Source organism: Dreissena polymorpha, chromosome 2 (genome assembly GCF_020536995.1).
Source record: "Dreissena polymorpha isolate Duluth1 chromosome 2, UMN_Dpol_1.0, whole genome shotgun sequence".
NCBI lineage: Eukaryota > Metazoa > Mollusca > Bivalvia > Myida > Dreissenidae > Dreissena > Dreissena polymorpha.
In genome coordinates this window covers 62,989,624-63,009,424 of record NC_068356.1, presented here as the reverse complement: position 1 = coordinate 63,009,424, position 19,801 = coordinate 62,989,624, and the positions used below count along the sequence as shown (strand labels likewise).

General features: G+C 34.8%; 1 long non-coding RNA gene across 3 annotated transcripts in view; it reads right to left on the bottom strand.

The window, feature by feature from the left end:
• LOC127867314 (uncharacterized) overlaps positions 1–19,801 on the bottom strand; it is a 65,358-nt gene that overhangs the window by 22,097 nt on the left and 23,460 nt on the right. For all 3 annotated transcript variants that reach the window (XR_008043434.1, XR_008043435.1, XR_008043433.1), the window contains one exon: positions 15,295–15,547. This is a non-coding gene — a long non-coding RNA (uncharacterized LOC127867314). The remainder of the gene's footprint in view (positions 1–15,294; positions 15,548–19,801) is intronic.

Genomic DNA, 19,801 nt, shown 5'->3' with positions numbered 1-19,801 from the left:
TAAATCTAATATGACCAACATTACATGTGGGGTGCCTCAAGGTTCTATTCTCGGCCCTTTCTTTTTCTTGATCTATGTCAATGATGGCTTCAGCAACAAAGAATAAACTGTTACTGTATGCGGATGATTCTTGCATCTTAGTTTCAGGTCAAAACAAGTGTCAAATAGAGCAAGCCCTTTCTCAGGATCTTAATTAAGTGAGCCAATGGTTAATTGACAACAAGTTATCTCTTCACCTTGGTAAAACTGAATCAATTCTCTTTGGTACCAAACATAAGCTAAGGTCAAATCTCAGGTTAAATATAATATGTTATGACACAGTTATAGAACCTACAACTGCAGTCAAGTATCTTGGGGCCAGTATTGACCAGAATTAATCATTTATCAATATGGCTCAGTCTGTTGTAAAGAAATCTAACTCTAGGTTAAAGCGGGATTATACGATTTTGTCAAATATTTATGAATTTATATAAAATGTGTAGAAAACTTATTATATATACATTTCAATATAAATTAAAATAAAAGTTAAAAAGAACATGTGTCGAAAAATGCGAAATAAGCCAGATATTTATTTCTGAAATTGAAAACGGCTGTACAGCCGAATTCGCCATTAATATACCATACGTGTACGATGTGAATCTAAATTTAGTTAAACGGTTTATTTGAATTTCTGCAACGATATCTATTCATACGACACACAAACACTAACACCGATCCTAATACAAAGACGAATGATTCGGTTATTGCAGGAAAATATGTACGTCACAATCGGCTCGGGGCGCTAATTGGTCTTTGCTGCATTTTATGAAATTCGGCTTTAATGTATAATTTTTCTTGCTTTTTTGTGTTATTGTAACATATTTTATCAATATATTACAATTAAACACACATAAAAAATCGTATAATCTCGCTTTAAAGTTTTTATATCGTAAAAGCAAGTATTTAACCCAGCATACCAAGAAACTTCTTGTAATGTCCTTAATCCAGTGTCATTTTGACTATGCTTGTTCTATACGGTACAATGGTCTTACACAGTTATGGAAGAATAAACTTCAGGTAACCCAAAATAAATTGATCCGTTTTGTGCTCAATCTTGATTCTAGAACTCATATTAGCCAGGAACATTATACTTCTTTGCAATGGTTGCCAGTTGACAAACGTGTGGAGCAAATAATGCTCTCCAATGTTTTAAAGATAAAAAATGGTCTATTTCCAGATTACCTGTCAGACCAGTTTACTCCCCAGAATTCTGTCCATTCCCATACCAGATTAAGTAAAAAAGATGCTTTCTCTGTACCAAAGGGTTAAAGGAAATGGGAAGAAGTCCTTCAGTTACTTGGGTTGCACATTGTGGAATAAACTACCATCTTTTATAACCCAGATGACAGTATTGTCCAGTTTTAAGTCTGCAATAAAACAACATCTTTTAAATAGAGTAGTTTAATCTATCTTAAGTTGCTATGCTATGCTGTTGATTTTTAAATTTTCCTTTACCCAATGTCTTATTATTTCAGATTAATATACATGCATAATAAATGTGACTTTTTAATTTTTGTTTGTTGTAGTTACCTTTAAATTCTTAATCCATCCAAATTCAATCTGTGATATGACGATCATAATTGATACATTTGTGTTCATTGATCTGAATATCAGTATTTTATCCCATTTTCAGCGCGACTTTGACGGTATAACACGTTGTGGAATATACTTGCTTGTATTCAACACTGTGGAATATACCTGTCGCGTGCACGGACTACTTTTTAAATGACGTCATGCGATATGCGCTAAAATTAGGTCGATATTGTTTGGTTCATTGATCGAATTTTAAGGTCACCCATTAGAGGAAAATGTGCATATGTTGCAAAAAATATATATATGTCATATTCAACAAAAGAACTGTTGAAATAAAATATAAAATTACACGATTTTTGTTTTGTTATTTTTTTATTTATATTTACTTTACCACTTAATGATTTTTCATAAGAAACAAAGTCGACAAAACTTAAGGCTTACTAGTAAGCTTCAAAATTATACGACCTTCAACCTTTAAATCTAGTCATATGACATCATTTTTCGCCATCCGTATAATGAATCAGCTGATTGATGGCGTCATAAAATGACATACTTATTGCGTCATTTTCCCCATTTTTTGACGATTTATTATAAACGCGACTTATTTCACATGTTTTCTACATGTACTGTATGTCGACATATCTGAATTGTCAATTGCTCACATTTTCCTTATTTCGTGTAATGTGCATTGTTTATAACCAAAGCATATACTTTTGACATTTACCTTAAATATTAAGAATGTACAACAAGCCATACACATATCGCACAGTTCATGAATAATCTGCTATGTTTGCTTTCCTATTTAATTCACGTTAGGCATAGAGCTGTGTAAAGTATAAGATGGTAAAAATAGCACCACACTGGAATTGGGAACGTCCCATTTTGTACACGGGTATTTTCTACTCATTTATCTTTAATGTACTGGAATGTTTTCTATTCTTTGTGTATTTTTATATTAAATTATTTTTTCGTACAATAAGGGCATTTACCATAGATAAATAAAACATTGTGCAAGTTTAAACATAATTATGTTAGTATGCAGAAATCTGCAAATGCAACCGAGTTTACCAACGGCTATTATTAGATAAACTGCTCCGGTTCATTTGCATAACAGTAATGTAGAGTACATGACGTAGCGTGTGACGAAGAAGAAAGTTAATCGCGTTCATTTGAATAAAGTGTTAGAATGGCATAAGGGTCTTTATTTAACTATGCTAAAATAATTATTAAAGGCCCTAGATGCAAAATCGTCAATTATTGAGTTAAATGGATTATTAGATGGATTTTAAAGGATAATTAAAGGTAAGATACTAGTTCTTACGTGTTTTGATTTTTGAAATTGTACTTTTGTCGTTCCATGTTCTCGGGGAAATGATTTTAACATGGGCGCCATTGATGCATCGGATCACACACGGCATACCCATAACATTATATAAAAACACGTTCTGCGCGTCCTTAAATTCGTCGTCCGAAGTCGGAAAACGTATTGCCCTGTATATTTTGTCAAATAAAGTGTCAGTCGCTGCAATTGTCTGTTTACTCGTCAAAATTGTCAAGGTCTTCGATAGCTAAAGAAACTTATGCGTACAGTTTATTTAGTATTGACAGACCTGTACAAAGTCGCGCCAGTCAAAAATCATTAAAAGCGACATTTAAAGTTATGGTAGCCAGAACTAGGTCGTCGATGGTGTACATGTATGTTGACATCAACAGCATTTTGTCAGGATCATTCGCCGCCATATTGGATTTTGATCATTTTCTTTCGAAAATAAAATGAATTATAGTAAAGTAAAATCTTCTTTTCGCGGTCGTAAAGTGTTAAAATTCGCATACTGCGTAAAATTGAATGTAGGCATATGGTGATATTTTTACTTGTTTCACAGTTTGTTTGTGAATTTTTAAAGACTATTTTGCGTACCAGAACAAATACATGTATATCACTACGCATGGTTACATTTGTTAGATTTTAAGCGCTTTTATGACTGAATTAAAATTATTGTTAAGGTTATTAGATCGATTTATGTTAAATGTCACGTTGAAAAAAATCAAATGGGATAAATAGAATACTAGGATTAGCGTTGAATACAGAGAAGCTTATGTTGCTCGGCTCGAACACCGAAAGCGCTCGCCAAGGCTCGCGCTTCCGGCGTTCTAAGCCTCGCAACATAAACTTCTCTGTATTCAACGCTAACCTAGTATTCTCTATATATTTCATGTATTTATTATTATTAACATAGTATTTAGTATTCATTTGTTACTAGTGCCTCTCTATGTCGTGCCACCAACAACAAGGACCACAATGGAAAGAAGGGATATTGCTCTTTTTTGTGTAATTCTTGGCGTGAGTGTGCATGCCTTGTTGCATTATATGCATGTACTTTTCAATTATGATTGTTTTTTACTTCATATTGTTTTATGTACATGTTGTTTCAATGCATTGTTTGTATGTATGCTATCTCCGAAATAAATCTATCTAAATAAATCTAGCCTTGCTTTCGTTTGACAACTGATCATGCATGTACGATGTGAATCTAAATTTAGTTTTAGTGCATATTCGTTCCTACGACACAGAGACATATTTTTGTTTTACGTATCATTTTAATTTCCTGCAACGATATATATTCATACGAAACACGAAGACTTACTCCGATCCTAATAAAAAGACAGTTCCGCTCGGCTTAGAGGACTGGGACAGTCATGTAAAATATCGAATATAATATATTTTTTTATAAACAACTGATAGCAAGATGAGTTGCAGATAATTGGTCAGTTACCACATTTTCACTAACTCTTTTGACCTGTTAATTCTTTTCAGCTCAATTCAACAGTGAAAAGTGTGCATAATGTCACTTTAATGATTTATGTTAAACGATTATTCCTCAAATAAAACTAAATTCACTTCTGATATATCAACAATCTACTCGTTTCTTAAAAAGCGTTTCGTAAAACAAATCCGGAAAACGATTATTGTAGAGAAAATATCCGAGCTCAAGTCCCATAACTTTGCCGAAAATCAATGGACCTGAAAGAAACTCACACTCCATCTATAGGTCATATAGTAAGGCATGACATTGCATTATGGGAAAATAGTTTTCTTCTAATTCGTAAACTCAAACGATAAAGATTATATTACTAGATTTAATACATGGCTATCGGAATTTACTAAAACATTCTTAAGGCTAATCAAAGGCTAATTGACTTTGATTGTTAAACATAAATGATGTGTTGCATAGATTTTCAAGTATCGTATTACACGATGATTTTCCCAATAATGTATCTACATAGATTGTTTCAATATGCATAGTTTAATGCAACAACAGTTTAACTTGATCGTTTTGATGCGTTAAAAAGTTATCTACATAAATATAATCATTTTTCCCCATATATCAGTCTTCGTATTAATCTTATAATTGTATTTATTGTATTTCATCATTCCCCAGAAAGCGTGTACTCTGTAACTATTGTGGCTTTTGAAATCGTGCAATAACAAACACTAGAATATTAAAGAATAGTGTATGTCGTGCATTGAATAAAATAGATTCCAAGATTTATAGAAGTACATAACCGTGAGATGCTGTAAGTACTCACTTGTCTTTCATTAAACTACATTTGTACATAATGTTTACAACCGATCTCACAAATAGATTTATAGTTATATACAAATCTACTAAGGATGTAATCAAAACTGTTAAAGATGTAGTGAAACAAAGAACGTTGCGGTTTACGACTTTCGTATTTCTAATTAGTGTTGATGTTATCTTTTGTGTTATAGTAATGTTGTCGATAAACTTATCTTATCACCGAACAATGCAGTTGCTTTTGGGTGAGGTTGGTTTTTTTATCTTGCAAGACATAATACATTCGTTTACATTAATTAATTAAGATAAACGTAGGTCCGATACTGCACAAAATGTTCAGGGTTTCTACATGTGTGTTTACTGATCTTGTAATGTGTTAATGGTTTAATTATTATCTAATGTGTTTGATTAAATAGGTTAATTACTATAAATAAAATACAAACACATACTAATAGAACTTGTAGCCATCGTGTCAAATAGGTCGTATAGCTGTTGGTATTTATGTAATCATTTAACCTTCAGACAGTACCACACTGTACGTTCAATTGAAATGTGTTGCAAAGATTAATATTATGACATTCGAAGTATTATATCGGATTATTCAGAAATATTCCAATTTTATTTCCACGAATGACAATAGAAAACAATGGGCTATTTGTAAAACACGCATGCCCCCCATATGGGCTGTCAGTTGTAGTGGCAGCCATTGTGTGAATACGTTAGAAACCATTTTACTGCTTAAGGTCACTGTGACCTTGACCTTTGACCTAGTGACCTGAAAATCAATAGGGTTCATCTGCCAGTCATGATCAATGTACCTATGAAGTTTCATGATCCTAGGCCTAAGCATTCTTTAGTTATCATCCGGAAACCATTTTACTGTTTCAAGTCATTGTGACCTTGACCTTTGACCTAGTGACCTGGAAGTAAATAGGGTTCATCTGCCAGTCATGATCAATGTACCTATGAAGTTTCATGATCCTAGGCATTATCGTTCTTGAGTTATCATCCGGAAACCATTTTACTGTTTCAAGTCACTGTGACCTTGACCTTTGACCACATGACCTGAAAATCAATAGAGGTCATCTGCCAGTCATAATCAATGTACCTATGAAGTTTCATGATCCTAGGCCTAAGCATTCTTGAGGTATTATCCGGAAACCATTTTACTGTTTCGAATCACTGTGACCTTGACCTTTGACCTAGTGTCCTTAAAATCAATAGGGTTCATCTGCCAGTCATGATCAATGGTGATCCTAGGTCTAAGCATTATTGAGTTATCAGCCGGAAACCATTTTACCGTTTTGAGTCACTGTGACCTGGACATTTGACCTAGTGACCTAAAAATCAATTGGGGTCATCTGCCAGCCATGATCAATTTACCTATGAAATTTCATTATCCTAGGCCTAAGCGTTCTTTAGTTGTCATCCGGAAACCATTTTACTGTTTCGAGTCACTGTGACCTTGACCTTTGACCTGAAAATCAATAGGGATCATCTGCCAGTCATGATCAATGTACCTATGAAGTTTCATGATCCTTGGCTTTATCGTTCTTGAGTTATCATCCGGAAACCATTTTACTGTTTCAAGTTACTGTGACCTTGACCTTTGACCTCATGACCTGAAAAGCAATAGGGGTCATCTGCCAGTCATGATCAATGTACCTATGAAGTTTCATGATCCTAGGCCTAAGCATTCTTGGGTTATTATCCTGAAACCATTTTACAGTTTCGAGTCACTGTGACCTTGACCTTTGACCTAGTGACCTGAAAATCAATAGGGTTCATCTGCCAGTCATGATCAATGTAGCTATGAAGTTTCATGATCCTAGGCCTAAGCATTCTTGAGTTATCATCCGGAAACCATTTTACTGTATCGAATCACTGTGACCTTGACCTTTGACCTAGTGACCTGGAAGTTAATAGGGTTCATCTGCCAGTCATGATCAATGTACCTATGAAGTTTCATGATCCTAGGCCTAATTGTTCTTGAGTTATCATCCGGAAACCATTTTACTGTTTTGAGTCACTGTGACCTTGACCTTTGACCTAGTGACCTGAAAATTAATTGGGGTCATCTGCCAGTCATGATTAATGTACCTATGAAGTTTCATGATCGTAGGCCTAAGCGTTCTTGAGTTATCATCCGGAAACCATTTGGTGGACGGACCAACCGACGGACGGACGGACTGACATGTGCAAAACAATATACCCCCTCTACTTCGAAGGGGGGCATAGAAATAGTTTAAGAGAACTATAAATGCACTATTTAAGAATTAAAGCCAAAACCATAATTTACTATATGTAAAAAGTAACAAATGAATGAACATGACAAAAGCTAATAATAATAACAAAGAACACTATCTACACAAATCCCTTTAATTGAAATTTGAATTCCCACGTATCTCTACTGTGTGTGTGGGTGTTTATGTCTGAAATACTATACGCAGTCGTATTCTTCAATATTAAAACCTAAGATTCATAACAGAAGAAACATGTCTTGTTTTATTCTATTCACTTTTAATAATACATTATTAGTACAAGAGCAATACAATTTTACAAATGAAACTGTTATGCTACCGGATTATGCGGCAGGTCTTTGTACATGTATAAATAAACTGAACGCATACGAACACGTAAATGAAGCAATTACATAATAATAGATCAACCTACTGAAACCACCTGAAACATCCGCATAAAACTGTATAATTTATGTAATCATGCATTCAATTGAAATTATCCATTAAGTAACAGACATTTGGAAGAGAATTAATGTACATAGTCTAATTAGATCGTAACTATCTTACAAGTATGCGCATGTCTTCTCTCTTCGTACACTGTGTATACAATTCATGAAATGGAAAACTTAAGAAACGATACGTTCCTTTAGAAATGTATTTTGTATATGTAGTACACCAGGAATAAGTTCGTAAAAGTACTGAAGCAGAACAACCTGTCAACATGCATATGTTCGTTCTATCATTAAACAACGTATAGAGTTTTAACAATTTGTTATACACGTTCCTCTGAATTCTTGCAACAACAAACATTTATATTCGAAAATTTCATGCTACTATTCAGACGACAATGACTAACAGAGCGACTTCATTTTATGCCCATTTCAATATATACTATTTTCGGATCACTAATTAAAATAATATCATGCGGAAACGAACACACAATCTATAAAACATGTATTATATAATTCAAAACAAAATAAAATTATATACATAGGTATCAGAGATCTCACGCGGAAGCAAATATTTATTGAACAGGCAACGTCTTCATGATCATAATTAGATCGGAATGACCTCAAACAGATGAATTCCACACGTGCTTGGAAATCAGTTACACTATTGTTTACTGCTACAACAATGTGCTTTAAGAAAGTGAGGTATCTAGAACGTTATGCCAGATGGTTCATTATTTAATAGCTGCACATATCGATTATAAATTTTAAAATGTTAACAACTGGTTTATAACGTTAATTCAGAACAGAAGTGTATTGTTCATTGTCATGTAATTTCCAATGATTCAAAACACACATTTTAGAGACAATACTAACACTCTACCTTGTTTAAGTCTCCAACTCGCATACATGTTTGCGTCCATATTGCATTACCATGGCAGTACTTCAATACATAAGAAGTAAACCACATAGGTATGGAACAGTGCAGTCTCACAATACGTTCAAGTGCTAAATCGACAGCCTGTTCGTACTTCAGCAAAAGTTGAGGTAGCACACCACGGAAGGAAGTAGAATACTCGAATTGACCACGGTCAAAAAGTGAAATATTGGGAAAGGGTAGATTTCAATGTCACATGTGTGGGTAATAGGTTTTATTGTACGCCCAAATAGCATTAAACCCTAACAATATGACCATTTTCAAATGCGAACCTGTGGGTTCATGACCTCCTCCCATACTTTTGTTCTTTGTTACTCAGGAAGGACAATTGCGGTAGGCATATTGGATTTTGGGTTACTTTTAAGCTGGAGTCGCTAGTAGGGTCACGCTGTGAATTATTGCGCGAAAACCACTAGGAAACATGGTATGTATTAATGGTTTGATGGGTTGTGCTATGTTTTGCGTGTACAAATATCATTCCAAACGCAGGCTATCATTACGTTTTATTCGTCCCTAGCCACTTTCATACATGGTAAAACGTTGATTTTAAAACCCCTGTTTGCGGCCTTGCCATTCTTTCATTATTGTCAATAGTATCACCTGTACAGGTACCATATGCTATTTATGTTAATCTTAAATCTAAGTTTTAGACTATTTGTGTACAGTGAATGTGTTTTTATAATTGCAGGTTCGTTGTTTTCTGAATTGAGCATGGTGGAGATCAAGAAGGAGTCCGCGGCTCCGAGAGAGTGTGTTTCTTCCGTGGTGTGCTACCTGAATCACACACACACACACAAATATAATATATATATATATATAAATAAATATATATATATATATATATATATATATATATATATATATATATATATATTATATCAACAAAGCATGATCTGTATAGTGGTGGTTGAAGGCTAGCGTGCCATTTAATTACATACAGTGGCTGTTAATGGTTCAGGCATTTCAGACGAAATATGTCAAACGATAATTGACGCATTCGAATCGTATTTATATTTGTCAAAAACGGTCCCACTTGGTTAAGAGATGCAATTTAATTATTGGAATTTAACTTTGGAAACACTGCGAATTGTCGTAAACTAAGTTTCAATCACGTATTTGTTTGAAAAGGCTATCTATCCATGAGTTCTGTATGAAATGCAATTATTTATTGGTTACAAGTGATTTATTTTCGTATTCAATTATTTGTTTATATTATGTATATATTGTAACAATGCACAAAACACATGGCGTATTAGAAATGGTGTTCGCCTAGCGTTTTTTAGAATCCCCCTCTAGTCCCAGGAAACGGACTCGCGAGCGTTTCAAATAGCTAGTGGTACTTAAAAAGCAATCGAGCTAAAATAAATAGGGTTTACGTGATCTTTAAGGCAGAGAACAAGGAAAGTCATTGTGCAAATGCCATCTTACAACCGATGCATATTAACGATCGGCGGAACTAACTATCCCGGAAATCACCGTAGTTTTAGCATATGTTCACATAGCATATACAAGTACAATCAGACAAAAAACAAGAAAGTTCCTTAATTGCTATTTGGGTACAGAGTACATGCACGTGAAGACTGAGCCACAAATCTGAAAATAAGTACAATATATATATCAATGGGTTTTCACAGTGCATTTCATAATTATTTTAGGAAATATACCAAAATTATACCACTGAGCTTTTTATCAATAAATGGGATCGAAATATATAGTTATACTGGGCATGCATCTTGTCATCCGCGCATTGTTTTCCAACAAACTCGAAAACCTTTTTAAAATGCTGAATCATTACGAGTAAGGATGTACAATGTGACTTACAATGGTATGATGATAACTACAACTATTGTCTTGAAGTGCTCTGTATGCTTCTAGATTATGAGGTATTGTAAACAAGAAAGGATTTAGCCGATATGTGGTTAATGATTTGCTTATGTGTTGTATGTATGACGTTTGTTTTGTTCTCTATTAAATAGCCCATTGGTCACTTATACAAATGAAAGACTACAAGAAACTGAAGACTTCCCTTGCCTAAAAGCTTAAGGAGTAAAGCTATATTTTTTCTCATGATAATATACTAAGAGCTTTATTTCGCCTATATTTTAACAACATTATCAAACATCTTGCTATACATGTGTATTTATTTCATTAAATGAATTCATTGTTTTACTATTTTAACACGTATTTGTAATCACGTTATCTTTGTACATTTGCATTTCATATCTTTAAAAACTATCTTTAAACACACACACACACACACAAAATGTACACACATTTGGCATGACAGAAACTTACATGATTTTCTAACTCCAGTATAGTTGTTACAGTAAAATATATGCGAAACGATGTTGTTGACATATAACGAATACAGTAATAGTCTTATGATATACACCGCCAAATGAATCACGCAAACAATTGTTTGTGACAAAACTTTGTACATGCATATGACGGACATAATTAAACGTATCCTGCTTGTCTATTTTAGCGACTTTAAAGGGGCCTTTTCACAGATGTTGGCATGTATTGAAGTTTGTCATTAAATGCTTTATATTGCTAAATGTAGACATTGGATCTAAAACAACTCCAGTAAAAAATCAAGAATAAAATTTAAAAAAAGAAAGAAAAGAAACCCTCCGTAGGGTTCGAACTACTGACCCCTGTAGTCCTGGAGTAAAAGTCTACCACCTAAACCACTCGGCCATCCATGCTTATACAATGATTGATGTATTTTTTTTACTTAACATCAACAATCCTCGTAGTTTCACAAAAAATAACGACAACAGCAGAACTCTCCAAATTGTTCAATCGTTTCGCGTTGCAACGCTTTATAATTTTCAGGTTTTTAAATTGTCAAAAGATGCATATTACGGCTTTTGTAGAGCATGGTAAATGTTCAAAATTACTGTTATCTCGCAAATATCATAACTAAAACGAACATTTGCGAATCTGAAACAACTTTTTGTAAAACAAAATAATTTATCAAAACGTGAAAAGGCCCCTTTAAAGCCACTGTGCATACATGATAGAAACAAAATGGTTTCGACTCAAAATATTGCCAGCCAGAATTAAAACCAAAACGCATTCCAATCGGTAAAAAATTAATGGTAAACTTGTCATCGCATACGTTCTCAACGTGCCATAGCTTCTGATGCTTCAGAATACAAACCGGCCTGTGTACGAGAAGCGTTGTGTTTTCTTCCTCGACTCAGTAGTATTAATATTTAAAAACAAATAGAACATTGTAAAAATTGTTTCTTATGGACACCATTTATTACAAACTAATTATTTTCAGTAAGTAATAGACAACAACATTAATTTTCAAGTTATTCTTTTCACAGACGTTTGAGAATGGTGAAGGGTGTAAGACAATGCCATTAATTTGATACATATCTGATCATTTGAAGTGTAGATCTCCATAATAACGAAGAGAATATAGTATGCTTATTTCTTCAATTAAAAATAATGATTACTCAATAACGTAACTGCAGTATTAATCAACGTAATTAGTATCATTTCGTTCCCTTGTGTACATTGTTCTTTTATTTTGAATTTGTGACAAAGTTGGAAGACTGACACGTTGACAATCTGTGAAGAAGTCTCTTTGTCTAATGCCAATTCGAATGCACTTCATTAATCAAATGCAGTGGCACTTTAAATCATATTATTAGTTGAGAATATGCTTTGAAATAATTGCTTGTTAAGTTCTATTTTCAAAAGGAAGTTTAAGTGTGCCAGCTTACTATCACTATCAAAGCTATATAAATAAATACGCAATGGTTTCATGTATAAATTTACGTACAAGTTAAACACTGTGGTTATGTAAATCAAGTAAAATATGAAACGGTTGTAGTTAGCTCTTTAGTTTCATTTCTGAGTCCTAGTCCGTTAAGTGTTCACATTGTGTAGTTGACTATATCAGCAACTAAATGAATTGATGACGACGCGTGCACGTCTCAAGCCAGTCGTCTTTATTTAAGGTACCATATAAATATTATATATAATATGTATAATTTTAGTGCTCAAAATGAATATAGTAATTTACTTTAATTCAACTTTTTGCATGAATGACCGAGAAGCAACATCGCAAAGACATACAATCCTAAAATAAAATCCTCATCGGGATACTAACGTTATGGTCACAAAAGTAAAACGGACGCTTTCTAGGGACAGGTCTGATTATTTGGAATTATCGGGAGAAGATCGACGTATTCGGCTTAGAACTCCAGGCGTCACATTCGAAAGGTTCGGTCGAATTTATTTTGTCTGGACAGTTCCCAACTTCATCAAGATATCTTTTATTGAACCATACTTTACATCAAAACAACACAAAAATAACTGTTAAACTTGTCTTCGTAGATATCAATATTTTCACATGTTATACATACATGTACAAGTGAAAAGTATCATATAGGGATATGATTACTTGATTCCCAATAATAATTTTTCTTTTCGTTTAACAGATTTGAATACTAAGTTATGGTGTAAATTGATGTGATGTGCATTGATACGTTTCGATATCCAATACCTTAGTATGTTCATGTAAGTAACAACAGTGAATTATACTTTATGTGTTGAGTGGTGCCAGGCGCGATAGAAGCTGTCCATTATATAAATCTCAGACTTGGTTATTGAATGGAGAAATATGTTTTCTATTGAAAATAAATGTTAACAAACTATAACAGAACATTCATTTTCAACATCAACTTAACATAACCGAAAATAACTTGCATTATAAACTTCTACAATGTACATCTTTAAAACATAAATATACGATTCGAATAAGGGAATGCCATGTGCTAAAACAAACGGTTACTCATCAAAATAGCGCCGATGCCGAGTCTGCGGCTACGGTTCTAATGTCTAACGAGTATCGTTACCTACAAAGTCATCAAACAATGCAGTTACTGCCCTTTAAAGTCTTATCGTAGTTGTCTCCCTTTTATAACTTGTTTGCAGTCACTCACGTGAACACAAAATACAATGTGCCAGGGAAGTGAAATGATAACATTTAGTTACTGAAAATAAGATATACTGCTTAAAATGATATCCAATCAAATTCAAAAAGCCAAGGAGTTACGAAACAAAAAATATTTGACGTAATGTTCAACATCGAAGATATCATCACTTACATTTGAAATATATCATTTAAATGTATGTCAAATATCGTAACCTCCAAATAATTAATCGGATTGATTAACATGAACAGAACAGTTCTGTTCTGATTGAGATGTTCGACCAACACAAAAAGAAGATACATAGTAGTCTATATACACCATTTAATTGTTAAACAACTTTATTTTTATACATATGTTAATAAAAAGATAATGTAAAACAGTGCGCCAATCATGGACACCATAATTGTTTTCTGCGCAACAAATTAAGTGATGCGCAAATGATAATATAGTGTGTTTTATCACCTTATTTCTATGTATATCAATAAGCTATTTATTTAATGTAAATTAGCATAACAGTACAACTTTTCCCAAGACTTTGAATTAGCAAAGCGCAAATCACACAGGGAAGATTAGAAGCGACACCTGTGAGTAAATTGGTTAACCGCGTTTGTATTTCAACAATTCCTTTATGTTACATTCCACTTAATCATTTGGTATCATCCGTGGTCGAAAGTAGTGAATATGTCTAAAGAGTTCCTTTCGTCGTCGTGAATCTTAGAAGTGTATGGGGCAAATTCTATTACTCTATATATATCTGCGGAATTTTTCTTATAGTACGCACGTTTCGCCAAATATCGCGTGAATAATGCTAGTAAAGAAACGAAATAACGCAGTGACATAACATCTCTCAGCGGGCGTGATACAACGCATGCGGCGGGTCTTTGTAAACTTAACATTTTGTTTGTTTTATCGCCACCTATCTCAAGTGGGCACGCAACATTTAGTGTTATTATTATCTTGATCATTTGAATGAGTGACGGTGTCGTGAACAATTGCAATTGCACTTACATATAGAGGATAATTTAAGCTGATAACTTTCAATACTATAATCTTACAGTTTCGGGATTAAAATTCTTAAGTGATACCACTATGAAACTGATTCAAGTTTTGCATTTAACAAGGTCATTTAACGTCCTGTCGGTAATTCAAAACTGAAACGCTATTGAGAAAACATGAAGTAATTACTAAACATGCCATTTAAAGTCCTGTTATAAATTCAAAACTGAAAGGCTATTGAGAAAGGTATGACTACTACTACAAGTACTACTAGGGGTGGTGCTGTTGGTGGAAGTTGTGGTAGAAGTGGTAGTTGTAGAAGTAGCAACAGCAGCAGTAGTATTAGGAATAATATTGTTCATTTGCTAACAGTTATTAATACTTTTATTATTTATACTCAATAACGTGAGCATCAAAATCAAGCTTCTGGCGTCTGCCCCATTAATCTGTCGGATAATGTAACCACATCACTCAAGGTTAATGTTATAGTTATATGTATTTTAGGCTGGGGAGTCTGATCGTGGCGTGTGTTTATTTCAGGAAAGATAAATTAACCGTGCAACTCACAGGTAAGGCGAGGAGCGACATCTGCTTGTACTTCTGAAGCGACAGCTGCTTATATTTCGATTACTCCTTTATCGTTAGCTGTCAACCGGATGACAATCGTGATACATCGACTATTTCCGGAATCCTCCGGAAGACTGCTTTAAGCAAAACATCGTCTGCTGATCCAGAGTGTACATATGGGGGAAGTCTACAGTTTTTCTTGAACGACCACTGGTCTGCAAAACACCCTCAAAACAAGGCCTTCAGTCACAACCTGAAAATAGATTCAGGCAATATTCAGTGCAGCTCATCAATAGCTTGGAAATAAAGCACAAAACAATCCAGAAAATGCTCTTTAAATTGATATCTGGGGTAAAACAGACCTTTTCGGGGGTCTCGGAACTTGCCCGTAAAACCCCCATTTTTAGATAAAACCGGCAATCACATTTATCTTTCCGGGTAAGAATACGCGCACAGTCGACAACATGCTTTGCACTATCACAGAAAATGCTTTCAAACTGAGCCAAACAAAATGGATCATTACCGATGAACTTTTTTGCACTGCTAACTTATTTAAACCCACCGTTGAAATCTGTCAAATGCCGGCTGCTTCAAGCAGGGAGTACATGTGTTTACGTCTCACTGAGCATGTGCAGAATGTTTACTTAAATGAAGGTCACTTAGTTTCGAATTACTGAAAACAAGTGGAATTACTAGAATATTGACCATTTATAGTTACATTTCAGCTCCTTGAGTCAAAAAACATTTTTTAAAGCCATACACCTTAAGGTTAGGAAAATGACCGGGGCCAGTTCGCAAATAGAGCTTAAAACTGTAGACTGCCTCCATATGCATGTCAGACAGACTTGAGGTAGCACACCACGAAAGGAAGCAGAATATTCGAATTGGCCATGGTCAAACAGTGAAATAATGGGAAAGGGTATGTTTCAATATCAATTTTAGAGAAACGGGTCTTATTGTACCCCCAAATTGCATTAAATCCTAAGAATATTACCATTTTCAAATGCGAAACTGTGGGGTCATGACCTCTTCCCATACTTTTGTTCTTTGTACCTGAGGAAGGACAACTGCGGTAGGCATATTGGATTTTGGGTTACTTTTAAGCTGGAATCGCTAGTAGGGTCACGCTGTGAAGTATTGCGCGAAAACCACTAGGAAACATGGTTTTTATTAATGGTTTGATGGGTTGTGCTATGTTTTGCGTATACAAATACCATTCCAAAAGCAGGCTATCATTAAGTTTCATTCGTCCCCAGCCACTTTCGTACATGGTAAAAAAAGTTGATTTTGAAGCCCCTGTTTGCGGCTTTGCCATTCTGTCATTTTTGTCAATAGTATCACCTGTACAGATTCCATATGATATTTTGTTTATATCTTAAATGTAAGTTTTAGACTACTTGTGTGCAGTGAATATGTTTTTATGATTGCAGCTTCGTTGTTTTCTGAATTCAGCTTGGTGGAGATCAAGAAGGCGTCCGCGGCTTCGAGAGATTCCGTTTCTTCCGTGGTGTGCTACCTGCGTGTTCTTTTATTCATTTTTAGTCGATAACGACATTTTTTTCTAAATATCGTGTGCGTTAATCGGGAACGTGTGCATAAAAAAGACACGTTTGTTAACCTTCATTATTTTTTGTTAACACTGATGTCATTATATTAACACAGTGACGTAGTGTTGTTCTTTTACTTTGCACGATTTTTTTTTTGTTTACAAGTTTTTTTTAAATAATTCAGTTGAAAACATGTTTTATCACATTGTAGAAACTAGTAGTAACAGTTTATTACATTTTATATTTGATACACAATTGTAAAAGTTTCCCAAATCATCTATTGTCAGCGCAATTCAGCACATTCATTAAATATCAATTACATAAGAAATAGTACAGATAATTGAGGAACTCCTCTCATTAAAGAGACCAAACAGTCAGCCAAAACAATATGTACTGACCGAAGTAACTACAAAGCCAAGGGACAACCGTGATATGCGCCAAGTCTTACATTACACTGCATATTTAAAGCTTTAATTTACATTATATGTATATATAAATATAAAGACTATGCTCAACAAACCGTCTTTAGACATTATTTAAGGTGTCAGCTTATAAGTGTTCAACGTATTATATAAATTACACAACATGTCAATGTCATCATTTCAACTTCCTGTGCTAGGTCAATAGCTATGTAAACTGTAAGATTAAACATATATTCATATGTTAGCGAATAAATACTTATAGTGCATCAAGAAACGATTGTTTTATCTTAACTGTATGCATAGGTTATAACAAAAACTTAATAAATATAAATATATAAACTAAAATTGTAAAAAAATCATTATGTTTGAGCAAACGTGACCCATTAGTAAGGTTACACTCTATTTGAGCGTACACATACACACGAAATACTGCCTGACAGCTCCGGGCATAATTCTATTTTAATAACCGAAATAATGGACATTGGGCGTGTATACATGGGGACGAAGAACAATAAAGTATTGTATCATGTGATCCTTGTATGTATGTGTAGCATGTAATAGGGGCATGTTAACAGCATGGCAAAGAAAAAATATGGTAGATTGAAAAATAGTGCATGCGAATTTTTCTAAACCGCGCAAACAGTACAAAACACCTGTTTGCAAATTTAACATTAAACATAAACTATTACCATTTCAATATAGGGGACCGATGTTATTGGTTGTAATTTTGTTTTAAGATACACCACCGGTCATGCCGCGTTTTTTTGCCGCGTTCCTTTGCATATTGTAAATCATTAATTTTGCAGAACTTTATCTTGAATGAATACAAGGCTCTCAAAACCTTAGTTGCAACACTCAAGATGTAAGAATAACTTTTAAAAAATGCGTATTAAACATTTTAGTTATCATACATATCGATGGTCACAATTTAAAAATGCCGAACCTACAAAAATGCAAGTTTTCAGGAGACGTATTTTTGTTAAACATTTCTTACACAAAATCAAATAAATATTATTTTTAACATTTTTAAAAGTGTCCAATGATAGAGCATGTTCGTATGAAATTATTTTGACGTTAAGTTAATAAATCTGCTGTAAAATGTATCTTCGTCATCTAGACTTGCATTTATGTGATGCTTCGGCAAATTGGACAGCTAATTGTAATGGATTTTGTTTCAATAGAATGAATAATTCCACTGTTTTCCATTATATATAGCAAAGCAATGCGTGTTTTTGTTCTGTTTTACACGGTGGCACAGAGGTGACAACCGCACTTCTTCATTTATAGTGACCTCAACCTAATAACTTGTGGGAACTACTTATAAAGTTGTGGGAACAACTTCATAAGTTGTGGCTTCAACTTAATAACTTGTGGAAACAACTAAGTACGTTGTTCCCACAACTTATTTAATTAAGGCCTCAGCTTAGTAACGTGTGCCTACAACTTCATAACTTGTTCCCAAAACTTATTAAGTTGTGGCCTCAACTTAGTAATTTGTTCATTTTAGTTATAACTTCAACTTAATAACTTGCGGGAACAACTTATTAAGTTGAGGCCTCATTTAAGAAACTTGTGGCGACAACTTCATAACTTGCCTCAACTCAATAACTTGTGGGACCAACTAACTAAGTTAAGGTCTCTACTTTAAGTTTAACCAATCAGATTGGCCGTTTCATCTTTACCGTTTTATCACAATTAGTACCCCTTTTACTACTAGGTGCTCGAGTTCGAGCGCCGGTCTGAGCACTATCTCTGTCAGCTATAGATCCGCAGTTCGAGCCCTGTCTGAGCACTTGCCATGTAAGCCATGGATTCCAGATTTGAGCCCCTATCTGAGAAATCGCCAAGTAAGCGACTGGGTTCAGGTTTCCAACCCTGGTGTGAAAACTAGCCACATAAGCGACGGATTCCGGTTTCGAATCCTGGCCTGATAGCTCTTTTTTCAAACGATGGTTCTTTGCGTTTTAGCCCCAGTCTAAGGACTTGCCCTGTAAGCGACTGGGACCCCAGTCTGAGCATTCGCACCCTACGTAACGGGTCCCGATTTGGAGCCCCTGCCTGAGCACCCACCCTGTATGCTATGGGCCCCGGGCTCAAATCCCGGTTTAAGTACTTACCATTTAAGCCAACGGACCCTGATCCAAGTCCGAGTCTTAGAACCGGACCCAAAAAATGCGGGATTTATAGCTTACATGGCTTGTGCTCAGACCGGCGCTCGAACCCGAACACCCATAGCTTGCAAAGCGAGCTCTCATTCCGGGACTCGAAACAAGGAAATGTTGCTTACAGAGCTAGTGCTTATTTCGGCAACCGGTCGCTTACAAGGCGAGTGCTCAGTATTTTATGTTAGCGACGGCTGTTTGGTTCGAGTCCCTGTGTGAACCCGTAGCTTTCGGTTCGAACGCTCAGACTGAGGGTCGCAACCGGCATCCATTCCTTACTGGGCAAGTGGTAAGACACAGGCTTGAACCCGGGTTTCATAGCTTTCAGGGCTAGTACTCAGACTGGGCCTCGATTCCGGGACCTGTCACTGTTGGT